We start from the raw sequence: 13,031 nt of genomic DNA on the forward strand, positions 1-13,031 counted from the left end.
GAACCGCAAGAACTGCCGACACCCGATAAAAGCGGCGTTTGCAGCTACAACTTGTTGTATACTACCATTACCAGAAGTTACTGAAGCTACTTTACTCTCAATGTTAGCAATGTTAGTACTGATATTGTCTACTTTCATTTCAACATTATCTACTCTTTGTACAATATTTGTAGTATCAGTTTTGATTGCATCTACGTCTGCTTGACATATGTTTACTTTAATATTAACATCTTTAAATCTATCTAAGCACAGTTCAGATTCCGCCTCGATCTTTTCTGTTAACTTGTGCTCCAGCTTCGCATCTTCCATTTGGAAGTCTTTGCGAACCTCAGCAACTTCGGATTTAACTGTTTTATACATTTCAGAAAATTGTTGAGCAACCTTTTTCTTAATATCCTCATGGTTGTAATCAATTTTATAATTCAAACTGTCTAGATCCTCTTTCAACTTATTGCAACCAGCCTTGAAGGTATCGTCCATTACCTCCAATCGTTTATTAAAATTTGTTTGGCTGGCCACAATCTCAGACTTTAATTCAGCATTACTGTTTTTGACCTGTTCACTTATTTCAGACTTTAATTCAGCTGTCATTTGTGCATTACTGGCAGCTATTGCTTGTAATATAACATTTAAATCAATAGCCCCAGCATCTTTGGGTTGCTCACTAGCTGGCTTTTTATCACACTCAGGTGACGAAAAACTAGCTCCAACACCAGAATCATCAAAACTAAATGAAACTCCTGATTGATTAGTCATATCTAGCTGCTCCTTCTTAAACTCTACCATCTCTGATGACTGTTTCATTTTTAATTCATCAGAGAAACTATCATCCAATAAATTTACCATTTCTACTTTCTGCTTTACTACAGGGGTCTCTATTATTGAATCCTTGCCCCTTCGCACACTACTGTCAGGAGACAATACTTCATATTTTACTTTAACATTACTACTTTCATGCATATTTACACTTGAACCGCTGTCTGGATTTACAGTTCCTTCAACAGACATAGGTTCTGATTTAAGTTTAACCTCAGTTTCTTTTGGCGGTTCCATCGCAGACAGCCTTTTAGTGCAGGTTAGTAAAATTTTTAACAGTTTTTCACTTAACTTAGTTCCTTCTGCAAGACGTTGTCGGTGCTGCGTACCAGGATTACTGATGCGACGTGGCACGTTGAACTGCAGACAGCACTCCGACGGCTGATGTGTGTTTGCGTGGCCCGCAACTGCAGGCGCGGCTCCGGCTGCTGCGGCGGACGACTGCGGTACGGCGAAACTGGCTTCTCGCGATGCCGGCAGCACCGCTAGACTCAGTGCCAGCTCCGTCAATCCAGATGCGTTGTTAATCCAACTGCGTTGTCCACATGCCCACGTAACTCTTTCACTGTTCTATTACTCAGCTGCGTGTCGCATTCCACTCGCGAATCCGAATAGTTAAAAATCACTTTCACTTAGTTGATTTCCCGGCCGATGCACCATATGTGGGGCGGCGAGTTAGTTGTAAAATTAACTTTTTGCTGTATAAATGCTTGCAATTCAAAATGTTTGAATCAGTTTCAGGCTTTTAAAATATTGTTAATGCTGTCTTTCGCCGTTCTCAACACTGGCTCTCTATTTACCTTTTAGCACCCAGAAAGTGATTTAATAAAACGTGGAGCCTGTAAAGAGAGTTCCTAGTGCCCACTTCATCTGAGAATACCATTATAGCTGCAGCTTATAGCTCTGGGGAATTAGGAGATTGTTCGGGATTTCTAATCAAAACGATTTTCCAAAATAGTTGAGTATATTCTGAAATTCACTGATAACAAACACAAGTATCCCTACAACCTAACTAACAGAGCAGTTCAGAGTCTAATGCGCTGATGCAACTACAAATGTCCGAATTAAATGTTAAAAGAATGCTCGCCAAGATTTGATGAGAATATTTCATCAAACGCCACGCTATAATAATTGGTAGAATGTCTGTCCCGCGACGGCACGTGAAAATACGACAATACGCAAACTGAAGCTAGATAATGCGAATCATCTCAGAATTAATCCTTTACTTGAAATGCTTTCACGGTTCCGCGTATCTCTAGTAACTTAATACGGCACCCGAGGCTGTTTGTAGCAGTGCTTCCGAGCGAAACGACTCCCGACACAGCTGACGTGCTATTCAGCGTCTGGAGAGAACTGGGGCCTTGCCTTCCTTGCGCAGCGCTCTTATATATATAGCCGCGGTGCGGACGGCTAAGAGAACGCCTGTTCAAATCGGCTCTCCCGACTAGCCGCTGGGCTAGTAACGCACCACTTCAAGTTACATAATAATTTATAGCTTCTTTTGCTGATGGCCGATGAAGCTCTTAATTTAAACGTGCATTCAGCACGCAGGTAAGTATTGATAATAAAATTTTGACGTGGCTAAGTTAACTATTTTGGGCGAGAGAATTAATTAAATTATGCTGCACGCAGCAGATGAGCTCTGAACTGGCCCTTTTGAGATCCGCTATCGCTATAATTTTATAGGTATTCAAAAGAAACTTTTCCCATCTTCATAGTCATAGCGGACCTCCAACGTATTTAAATCTAAACATCCTAGCCTTATTTATTAGCCTACTTAATCTATCTTGCTTCCTTCAGTTTTGAGACGAAAACCAGAAAATCATGAATTTCCACTAAAGTCTTAATCTGTGAAATCCAAAGTACTGTTTTTATTAAATCATTATGAAAAATGAATCTAAATATAAATTTTGAAGTCTCTAGCTCTTTTCTGTTGTGCCAATGACTTTTTTAGAAAAACGTCCAAATTTCAAAAATGGCTGAAGTTATCGAACTGATATTTAACACACATTAATTTAGTATTATTCCTCACATGCTAGAAAAGTTTTAAGTCATTTGCTTGATTTTTAAGGTATTGCGCAACATTTATGACGTCAGAGCTAGTTACAGCAGACTGGCTGGCACACAATGGAAACTGATGTGAATTTACTACAGCGTGAGTAGGCTGCTTCCCTACAGCACCTAGTCAAACACGATATGAACCATGATGGATTGGTGGTTGGATGGAAATTAGGCTAGCCATATGATCCCGCAGTAATGTTGCTTCATCCCCTGAGACATTAGCAAAAATTAATTTATATGCTTCGTGCACTGACCAGCGAACTGGGAAAAGTGGAGGGCCAAACAACTTTATGCCTAAGGTCCTGCAGATCATCATGATCATCATCAACGTCATTATCATTATAATTGTGCTTGCATTTATCCAGGAGTGTATATATATATACACTCCTGGAAATTGAAATAAGAACACCGTGAATTCATTGTCCCAGGAAGGGGAAACTTTATTGACACATTCCTGGGGTCAGATACATCACATGATCACACTGACAGAACCACAGGCACATAGACACAGGCAACAGAGCATGCACAATGTCGGCACTAGTACAGTGTATATCCACCTTTCGCAGTAATGCAGGCTGCTATTCTCCCATGGAGACGATCGTAGAGATGCTGGATGTAGTCCTGTGGAACGGCTTGCCATGCCATTTCCACCTGGCGCCTCAGTTGGACCAGCGTTCGTGCTGGACGTGCAGACCGCGTGAGACGACGCTTCATCCAGTCCCAAACATGCTCAATGGGGGATAGATCCGGAGATCTTGCTAGCCAGGGTAGTTGACTTACACCTTCTAGAGCACGTTGGGTGGCACGGGATACATGCGGACGTGCATTGTCCTGTTGGAACAGCAAGTTCCCTTGCCGGTCTAGGAATGGTAGAACGATGGGTTCGATGACGGTTTGGATGTACCGTGCACTATTCAGTGTCCCCTCGACGATCACCAGTGGTGTACGGCCAGTGTAGGAGATCGCTCCCCACACCATGATGCCGGGTGTTGGCCCTGTGTGCCTCGGTCGTATGCAGTCCTGATTGTGGCGCTCACCTGCACGGCGCCAAACACGCATACGACCATCATTGGCACCAAGGCAGAAGCGACTCTCATCGCTGAAGACGACACGTTTCCATTCGTCCCTCCATTCACGCCTGTCGCGACACCACTGGAGGCGGGCTGCACGATGTTGGGGTGTGAGCGGAAGACGGCCTAACGGTGTGCGGGACCGTAGCCCAGCTTCATGGAGACGGTTGCGAATGGTCCTCGCCGATACCCCAGGAGCAACAGTGTCCCTAATTTGCTGGGAAGTGGCGGTGCGGTCCCCTACGGCACTGCGTAGGATCCTACGGTCTTGGCGTGCATCCGTGCGTCGCTGCGGTCCGGTCCCAGGTCGACGGGCACGTGAACCTTCCGCCGACCACTGGCGACAACATCGATGTACTGTGGAGACCTCACACCCCACGTGTTGAGCAATTCGGCGGTACGTCCACCCGGCCTCCCGCATGCCCACTATGCGCCCTCGCTCAAAGTCCGTCAACTGCACATACGGTTCACGTCCACGCTGTCGCGGCATGCTACCAGTGTTAAAGACTGCGATGGAGCTCCGTATGCCACGGCAAACTGGCTGACACTGACGGCGGCGGTGCACAAATGCTGCGCAGCTAGCGCCATTCGACGGCCAACACCGCGGTTCCTGGTGTGTCCGCTGTGCCGTGCGTGTGATCATTGCTTGTACAGCCCTCTCGCAGTGTCCGGAGCAAGTATGGTGGGTCTGACACACCGGTGTCAATGTGTTCTTTTTTCCATTTCCAGGACTGTATGACAACTTCAGTGTCGCTGCCAGCTGCGCTAGGTATATCAATTGAGAGTCCATGGTGCAAACAGCAGGATCGAAGGGGTCCAACAGATTCTCGACTGGGTTTAAATAGTGAGAGGTTGGTGGCGAGATGGGTATGGTAAATTCATCCTAGTACTCTTCGAACCACGAACGTACACTGCGAGCTGCGTCACACGTCGGAGTGTCCTGCTGGTAGATTCCACCATGTCGAGGAAAACACAGCGAATATAGGGGTGGACATGTTCACCAAGGATAGAGACATACTTGTGTTGATCCATTTTGTCTCCCGGAATGATGGCCCAGGGAATGTGGCGAAAACATATCCCAGACCATAGCACTGCCTGTTATGGCCCGGACCTGCAGACGATTGTCGCATGGCAGCACACGTCAATGTCCATCTGTCTGATGGAGTATAAAACGTTATTCAACTGAAAATGACATTTGTCGCCACTCAGTGGACGTCCATTTGCGATACTGCCGTGCCAATTCCAGCCTTCATCGCCTATGAACAGCAGTCAGCGTGGGTGCCTGAATCAGGCACCTGCTGTTGAGGACCATATGCAGTAACGTTTGCTAAACGGTCATTCAGGATACACTTGGTTGCCCCTTCTTTCATGTTGATGGCCAGCTGCTCAACAAGGGTGTGGCTAAGCCATGTCTCCGCAATATCCTTTCTTTCAGGAGTGCTAGTTCTGCTAGGTTGGCAGGAGAGTTTCTGTAAAGTTTGGAAGGTAAGAGACGAGGTACTGGCAGAAGTAAAGCTGTGAGGACGGGGCGTGGGTCGTGCTTGGGTAGCTCAGTTGGTAGAGCACTTGCCCGCGAAAGGCAAAGGTCCCGAGTTCGAGTCTCGGTCCGGCACACAGTATTAATCTGCCAGGAAGTTTCATATTAGCGCACACTCCGCTGTAGAGTGAAAATTTCATTCTAGAAACATCCCCAAGGCTGTGGCTAAGCCATGTCTCTGTAATATCCTTTCTTTCAGGAGTGCTAGTTTTGCTAGGTTCGCAGGAGAGCTTATGTAAAGTTTGGAAGGTAGGAGACGAGGTACTGGCAGAAGTAAAGCTGTGAGGACGGGGCGTGAGTCGTGCTTGGGTAGCTCAGTTGGTAGAGCACTTGCCCACGAAAGGCAAAGGTCCCGAGTTCGAATCTCGGTCCGGCACACAGTTTTAATCTGCCAGGAAGTTTGATATCAGCGCACACTCCGCTGTAGAGTGAAAATTTCATTCTAGAAACATCCCCAAGGCTTTGGCTAAGCCATGTCTCCGCAATATCCTTTCTTTCAGGAGTGCTAGTTCTGCTGTAAGATAGCGATCGGTCATTCACGACTGTCACAGTGAAGGAGAATTTTATCATGCCTTCCTCTCAGCATATTGGTCTCAAGCTGCACAAGACCGAGTAAAACATAGCATCATGATTATCAAACACTTTGAACAATCTGAATTTTACAATCTTGTCAAATAATTTGAATACATGTTGCATAAGAATCAATATATTTCTAACCCATACAGCCCTTCAGAACTCATCCGCATTTTCTTAATCAAATTGCCTGAACATTTAAGAAATTTTATTTTATCAGGTCGTTGCAAAGACGACATTGAAGCTTTTCAGGGACTCTTACAAGAATTAGAAATTGACCCAGACAGTTGCGGGATGCGAAAACAGGAAAACAATCACTACAGGTCACATCCGTCACATTTCCGTGACCACAGAAACAATAACTGGACACGACAAGTCTATTCTTACAACGCAATTCGTGACCAAAACAGACACCACCCATATGACAACCACTGGCAGAGTAATAATAGTTACAGAGAAAGATCGCATTTCTGTAGCAATGAATATGACAAAGATAACCATAGAAACAGACAATATGGGAACAAAAACAATTATTATCAAGGGAGACAGAATAACTTCAGATGCAACAGTTCAGCGTGCAGTTACGATTCAGGAAGAAATTCCCCACCACTTGACCAGCAAGAAAGAAACTATGGAATCTACCGACATGACGACAGACGATATAATCGTAACGACAGACCTGAATTTCGTCAGAACTGGCGAGATTAAAACAGAGCAGGGCGTTCTCGTCAAGGTGAATTTGTAGTTAGGTCTCCTAATTCTAATAACGACGCACGCCAACAAAGAGACAGACAGTGACTCGCACCGCAGGCAGCCACGTGCGCCCGCTGCCTCAGAGAAAAATAACATAGACGCTAACCTTGGGAAAAATTCCAGTATTCTTTACCGACGTATACTGCATGATAATTGCGTTCAAGCTGAAACTCTGAGTACTATGAAGAGTAAAGGATTGCACCACATTTCACATGTAAAACCGTTTATTGAGAGATAATCTGATATTTAACTTTGTCTTTGCCATATAACTTTTCACTTTACATTACTAGTATGCTTTGTCAGACTTAGAATCTGTTAACATGCAACAATGTTTGAAGTTAAATGTCCAGTCAAGAACCAAGAGAACTTATTTAAACAGAAATTACGAATGCATTGCCATAGTGAACAGACATCACAGTGTTATTGTGTTTGTAGATTCTTGCTTGTTTGTTGCACGATTACGTAACGACTATGAGGCTTACATACTTAGGACATGTACTGGTACTGCTAATGAGATTTTAATGCAACATTTTAGTTTACTGGAAAATACATTCTGGATTTAAAGTACTTTCTGTGAGATACCAGATGACACAGTGGTTAGTTTATGTGACAGCTACACGATTTTATCACGATGCTACTAATGAGTGACAATTTACAGTTTTGCTTGTGCGGTGTTTCTGTTTTATATCTGCACAGTTTTTCTGTATTATTCTGGAAAGTAAAACATGTTTTAGTAGTAACTTTTGTGGTATAGCTACAATGAGACAGCCTTTTCCGTAGCACAACAATACATTACAGCACATGTACTTTCTTCATCACGGCAATAAGTGTAGTAACTAAGATATCTATACGCAAAGCATTTCACTTTTGTTTATCATGAGGTAAGTACATTGACTTCTGCAGAACTTAGCTTTCGGAGGACGATAACTACGACACTTCCACAGAGATTATCTTACATCAAGACACACATTTAGCGCTACAGGACACATATTTGAGTGATTAATTTTGTACTTAAAACATTTATTTTTAAAGATTTTTGAATTACAAAGATACAAAGGTTTTCCGTGATACATTTCATTCCATTGCTGTAATCTATAACACTTGAGGGTATAATTACATTAATCCTCAGGGGGTACACGCCTACTTTGTGTACCATGTGTCTGGCAAGCACAAGGAGACCTAGCTAATATGGTATTTGCTTATACAACTTTACACATCGTTATCATATTTCTCTAACACATAAATTACACAGCCCATCTGATCATTTAACTGAGAGAGACAAACTTTTATTTTACTACATCAGTGACAGATGTTTATGTAATTACACTGTTGGATAACTTCACACTTACGAAATTGTATTTTGTCTGTACTTTTGTGAACTGTTCATATTTTTTTGGAACCATTGTGATATTATGAGAGCTTTGAATGGTATATTTGGTATGGGATCACGATTTTTAAAGTACGATTGAGGTAGATGACACTATTGAAATGAGCAGAGATTTTTTTTAGGTTTTGAAATTATTGCAGAAAGCTACGACGTTTTTGAGATTTGGCTGAGTTTTTATGATATTATTACGATGACAATGTGTATAATGCTGTTGAGGTATGTTTCTGATCAATAATCTGATGCTATATGAGGAATTTGATTATGCTACGTATTTATTATGGTGAAATATTGAAGAAGTGTCGACGAATATTTATATGTGTAACAAGGTAAGGAATAATGAGTAGTGGTTAGGGACTCTGACTTGTGAAGAAGGATGTTGGAAACCAAGAACCATACTTTAAGAGTTACGAAATGTGTGTAAATGCGTGAATGTACCACAATGCCGACGAAAATTTTATGGACACTGTTATATTTACAGGATTTTGTTTCTACACATTTGTAATGCAGTAGGTCACCTTAACGTAATGCGTTTTGGCGCCCAGCTGAGAGATAGTCGTCTGGCAAAAGAAAGCCATTAGGTGGAAAAAAAAGGCCATTATCCTCGCTATTGACATTTCTTTGTCGAAAGCATCGCAAATACAACACACTCAAACTTGAAAACATATGATTACACTGTGGAGCTCTTAATTTATGATATTTACTAAAATGCCTAATGAAATGATGAGAAACATTTTACATCTATTGTGTTTCTAGTTGAGAGCTTGCTCATTTTGTTTACTATCTGGTTTCCAGCTGTGTTGCAGCATTGGCCTTATAAAATAAAATTAAGTGCATTTGCCAATGTGAACACTTTCTGCCAACAGATCTATTAGATAATAATTTTATGATTCATAATAATCGAAAAAGGAGCACCTGGAATGGAAAGAACAATAAGAAGGGATTAACAACAGTAACTGCATACATAATTTTCTTTTCAACTACTTGGTAATTTTTTTGGTGGAGTAAGTTATCATGATGCATTGCTCTAGTCTTAAGATGTGACATAGGTATTAAACATGGCCATTTTTACTGTAATATTTTTTCTGCTTGAGCTTTGTCATGTTTAGATATAAAGTATTGCATTTGCTGCTGCTGTTTGCCAGGCATAGTGCTAATAAATTTCACTTTGTATTACTCTGTTAAGCCAGTTTTACTACTGATTTATTTTTCTTGTTGCTGCACATTGGCTCATATTAATTGTAATGTTGCATTTGCTTGGTAGTTTAGCTTTACTGTAGCTTGCTTTGCCAATTTCCATTTTTTTGTCATTGCTGTTTGTGTAAATTGTTTTGTGCTGCTGCATTGCCTCGTCCCTTAGTTTAGCATCTGAGCTCAGTAGATTTAAGTTAGCTTAAGAGGGGGTAGACTATATGAGAGAATGACTTGCGATGAATTGGAAGAAATGCATTGAGAAGTTATACGAAAAAAGTACAGAAAGCAGGTATAGGTAGGATTTTCTTGGAAATAAATGATGAGGTAAGATAATGGAAAATAAATAATGAGGTAAGAAATATGTGAACACATAAATACAGAAAGCATGCTTGGATAGGATTTTTTTGGTGGAAACAAATGTTGAAATAAGACGAAAGATCTATGAAATGAAGTTTTTGGTTGAACTGCAGTAACAAATGTTACACTGAAAACAAATCTTGTCCTTTCCTCCTGTGTTATTCTGCTATGTGTTTGTGTACTCTTGTGTTTTTGTGTTTTTCCTGTCTTTATGTGTTTAGCTCCTAAGATTTATGTTGTAGAATTTTTCTAGTACTAAGCTACATTCACTATGATGTGGAATACTGTTATCCTCAAATATAATTTGCATTAATAATATGTTATTTACTTTGTAAAGATGTTTAGACATTATTAATTCTGTTCTGTTTCAATGCTTGTATGTGAAATTAATGTTTAGAAAACTATTCTCATTATTTTATATATTTACTTATGTCATAATTCCTGTAACACTAATGTATATGTTTATTTCTATTCTTTTGTAAAGCCTGTTTTACTACAAATGTTATCTGTATTGTTATGTTCTTTAATGATGTATTTTGTACCTTTGTTATTGTATTCTCATGTTATAAAATTGTAATTGACACCAGTTCATCAAATTAAGTAACTTGTAAGCATTCATTTCACTGCACATGTTTCTGTTGGTCATAGTATATGCACAATATGTGAAAAAAAAGAGGACTGTTAGTGTTTGGACGTGTGTTAATAATTTAGCAAGGGACTGATTAACAGCATTGCTGGTTCTAAGGACAATTCCAAAAACTTTGTGAGTGCACAAGTGGTGGTTTATGGACTTGCTATATTGTCTGCAAGACTTCTAAGGACAATTCCAAAAGCTTTGTGCATGCACAAGTGGTGGTTTATAGACTTGCTATATTGCCCGCAAGACTCTTCGATGGTGATTGTGCACCTGCACAGTTGCAACAGATGGCTGCTGGCCGTCTCTACAAGGACTACAGTGGGTCTGCATCTTTGATGGCCCACCAATACCGTTATTTCTACAAGGACTGCACTGGGTCTGCACCTCTGGTGGCCCACCAATACTGTAATCTCTACCAGGACTACAGTGGGTATACTCTGTGATGACCTACCTACCATTATTCTTCAAACCTTCGACTGACTCTGCGGTGGGTTTGCTCTGTTGTGGCCCATTACCTGTCTGCATGTCAAGAGTCAGCACTGTCTTTCCATTGGAAGGAGAACACTACTTCTTCAAGGCTCCATGGAAATCCACTACTTCCACATGCATTTTCTTTTACTGCTCAGACTTTGAAAAAAAAACACTGCAATTTTACTGTGATAAATGATCAGGACCGTCTTTATTGACTGTGAGAAAATTTTAGCTTTTGACCAACATTGTATCAATAAGTGTGTGCATTTGATTTCTTTGTTATTGTAATTGTGAAAAAATTTTAACAAATATGTATTGGCCAGTGCCCAAAACAATTTGTAAAATTTTTTGTGGGGAGCATGGAGGCTATGTAAGTAGGCTGTTTAGGTATTTTTATTGGTAACGCCACGTATCGCTCTGTATGAAAATCACTGGCTGTGCTGTGTGCAGTCTGTGGCTGGTTTGCATTGTTGTTGGCTATTGTAGTGTTGGGCAGTTGGCTGTTAACAGCGTGTAGCGTTGCGCAGATGGAGGTGAGCTGCCAGCAGTGGTGGATGTGGGGAGAGAGATGGCGGAGTTTTGAGAGCGGATGATGTGGACGTGTGTCCATCAGAGACAGCAAATTTGTAAGACTGGATGTCATGAACTGCTATATATATATATATATATATATATATATATATATATATATATATATATATATATATATATGTATGTATGTATATATATAATGACTTTTGAAAACTATTAAGGTAAATACATTGTTCTTTATCAAAATCTTTCATTTGCTAACTATGCCTATCAGTAGTTAGTGACTTCAGTAGTTAGAATCTTTTATTTAGCTGGCAGTATTGGCGCTCTCTGTATTGCAGTAGTTTCAGGAACGAAGATTTTTGTGTGGTAAGTGATTCATGAAAGGTATAGGTTATTGTTAGTCAGGGCCATTCTTTTGTAGGGATTATTAAAAGTCAGATTGCGTTGCGCTAAAAATATTGTGTGTCAGTTTAAGCACAGTCATGTATAATTTTTCTAAAGGGACGTTACAGTACACAACCTGGACCAAAGGCCTTGCATTCATTATATGATTTAATCTGCTTCACTATACAAAGGATAGCCTCATCTTAGTTGCTCATGTTGACAGTTGTTCTTGATTCGAATTCAGGAATATTAATTCGTTTTTTTCGAGAAGGAATTTCGAAAACCGTTTTTACTAACATTGTTTTGGCGGCAGTGTCACCAGTGGCATTTCCATTGCTATCGCGCAGTGAAGATGTTGACTGCGTCTTGCTGCTGTTTTCGTTTCTCCTACAACTTTGCCCTGAGCTGTTTTGTGTGCCATGATGGATTAGTACCATCTCTTAATAATTTATTTTCTATATATGTCTTAACTTCCATCGATACTATCTCTATGTGGTGTTTAGCGACGAGTCTTGCTTCTCCTTGTGGCCGTCAGTTCCATGTGCCCATGTGTGTAGACAGAGATCTCAGGAAGCAGTGAGTGACTTTTGTGATTTATACCTCTCCAACTTCTGGAATCATATTGCTGAGAACTAAGGGATAAAACATGAACGACTGGTGTGGTAACTGTTAAAGGGAGTCTGATGTCTCACTAGTATGTACCAAGAATGGTAAACCATTTGCTCATGCCCTCCCTCACAATGTTGCTGGATGATGTATTACAGGATTATAATGCAGGGCTCCACACTACAGTTCATACCACAAACTCCTTGAGTAACGCATGAATCCTTAACTGGCCTGTCAGGTCCCTTAGTAGTCACCCATAAGGCATGTCTGGAATAAGGTGGGAATACATAAACCTCGATAATGGCCGCTTCCAGCAATTTTCATGAACTGATGCTCCATGTGTTTCAGTCATGGCAATATGTGAAATATTCGATCTTCAGCTGAGTGTGCACTGAAATGAAACTTGCTGGTGGATTAAAACTAAAATATTAAAATAGAAAGAAATCCAAAGCAATACAATATTATATTTCAAAACCAAATTATGAACATATTACTGTATTTTTTGGAAAATCTAGTAGCAGTTTACATAAAAAAATATACTTCAATAAACCAAATTACATCAGACAGAGTATTTTAGATATTTCGAAACCAATAGTGTACGATTTTCATTATAAAGTAATGAAGCGATAAAATGGTGAAAATACTGATTTATGT

This window comes from Schistocerca cancellata, chromosome 4 (genome assembly GCF_023864275.1).
Source record: "Schistocerca cancellata isolate TAMUIC-IGC-003103 chromosome 4, iqSchCanc2.1, whole genome shotgun sequence".
NCBI classification, from domain to species: domain Eukaryota; kingdom Metazoa; phylum Arthropoda; class Insecta; order Orthoptera; family Acrididae; genus Schistocerca; species Schistocerca cancellata.